We start from the raw sequence: 2,324 nt of genomic DNA on the forward strand, positions 1-2,324 counted from the left end.
ATTATTAGTTGAGTAGACAATGAGGTTATAATGTTCTCTCTAGACCGGCAAAAATTACGTTCTATACGTAGCTCGACCTAGCTGTGCTTCTGTAAAGCACATAAGTATTCTGTATACGCTATCAGAGGAAAATGAAGCAGCACGGCGAGATTTCGAGAGAGAAAGTTCTTCATATGATCTTTGTTTTTCTATGAATTGACGATGACTATCGCATTCAAATAAATTATGAATGAATCACGTATGAGTCTGTAAAAACTTTATAATTCATCGAATTAACATTTTGCGGCTTGCCTAGCTTAATCTTGTCGTGAGAATGGACGACGATGCCTCAGCAAAAAAGATATATAGAAATAAATGAAGGCTGTTGAAAGAAATCATAGAGGTAGACCGTGTCGCTACAAAAGGTTGCAAATTTTGTGATCGTATACGGCAAAGCAAATTTGGCTTTGAAACTATCATTATATCCAGCTAATCATTAAGGCTGGTGTCATTGTAAGTAATTTTTACTTTATATTCTTTAAAATATAGCAAAAATATAAAAAAGAGAATATAGTATACCTTTTATGCCAATAGACCTACGTGAATCCATATGATCGCCGGTATAGTCTAATATAAGATTTTAGTGGGTGAAGAAAAGTTAGGGAAAAAATATATAAAAAAAAATAATGAAATTACAGTATGTCACAAGTTCCTCAAACCAGAAATGCCTGTAGCTCATATATAAAAACGCTATAACAATTTCACAAGACATTTAAAAACCCTGAGTGAAAATCGCTAAAAGATTATAAAAAAGTTTATTTTCAAAGCTCATATTTCTATTGTTTCTGCAGATTTTAAATACTTTTTCTAGTTTTTTATGTACACATACAAAAATTTTATTTAATTCTATTGAAAAACTTAAGATTTGGTAATTCCAAAGTTTGTTGTAATAAGTAAAAGAATTTTAATTTTTTTTATGTACTTCAGCTCCGCAAAGTATGCAGCATTTAATGTTACAATGGCTCCTTTACTTGGTCTTAAATTATTAGTATCAAAATTATATTCAAATTACTTAAAACATTTTATGTAACCAGAATTTAATACAAAAATGAGTAAGTAAATGAATATTCACTATTATAAAAAACATCAGTATTCATCATTTAAGAAAAATTATTTAATAATTTAATAAAAACATACAAAATAAAAATATTTTTGACTAAGTGCGGTTGCGGTTTTTATCATTTCATTATTAAAACTCTTTCTGCAAAAACAAAAAACAAGAAAAAATGATAATAATTGTACTTACGGAACAATGCTCAATTTAAATGTAAACACACAAAACGCAAGTTATGAGCTACAAACGGAGCATAGGAATACACACCACCAACGACAGGACTAAGCCCCACCAATGCCATTTGAGCCACCAACAGTACTCATTCAACATAATAACCAAGAAGCTGAGACGTGTAACTTGAAATTTTCAAAAGCAACAAGCAACCGAGCAGCAACTGAACAGCAACTGAGCAGCAACTGTAGTACCACTAAAACTGGGCTAAAACAACAAACAATGAGAAATGTTGCCGTTAGCATTGGCAACATTTCTTTTGTGTATGCCCGGCAATCAAATAAAAACCAGCTGCGTTCGTGGCAAAAACAACACGTTACGTTCCAACAAAGGAGCATTCATTTCAAAAAGGATACCAACATTTTTACACACAAATTTTTATACTATTTGACTAAGAATAATATTGAAAATGTTTCAAATAGTGGACAGCATTCATGATCTGATAGATCACTACAAATGAAATCTTTAATTTGAAATCTTTATTATAATCTATTATGTATTATCTATAGATTATTATAAAGAAACTAACTTTATAAGATTTATAAAAGATCAATACTTTATATTCTTTTATACATTATTGAGAAACAATTAAATTGGTAAGATCGACAGAACTATAAATAATTCTTACAATCTAAAAAATTATCTAGCTATAAGTTTTATTGGATTAAGTGAGATATTGTCAATTCTATTATTATATGGACAGTCAGGCACTCAATTTTTGAGGCGCCGGATATTGCTCAGTGCGTAGGTATTACACTCCTCCTTGTGATTTTGTACAATGATTCGATACATAAAGTCAGTATTTCCAAATATTTTGTATTGTATTCCACACAAAAAATAATTTAAAAAAAAATCCTCCTACGTATATAAGGACCTTTCGGAAAAGTAAACAGATCAGTTGATTATTTATTTTTATTTCCAAGCACTACAGCCACTATTATTACCACTACTACAGCAGTTCGAGAATGCCGGGCATTCTTTCATCAATTAGCTAGTCGTA

This window comes from Teleopsis dalmanni, chromosome 2 (genome assembly GCF_002237135.1).
Source record: "Teleopsis dalmanni isolate 2A chromosome 2, ASM223713v2, whole genome shotgun sequence".
In the NCBI taxonomy this organism is placed as follows: Eukaryota; Metazoa; Arthropoda; class Insecta; order Diptera; family Diopsidae; genus Teleopsis; species Teleopsis dalmanni.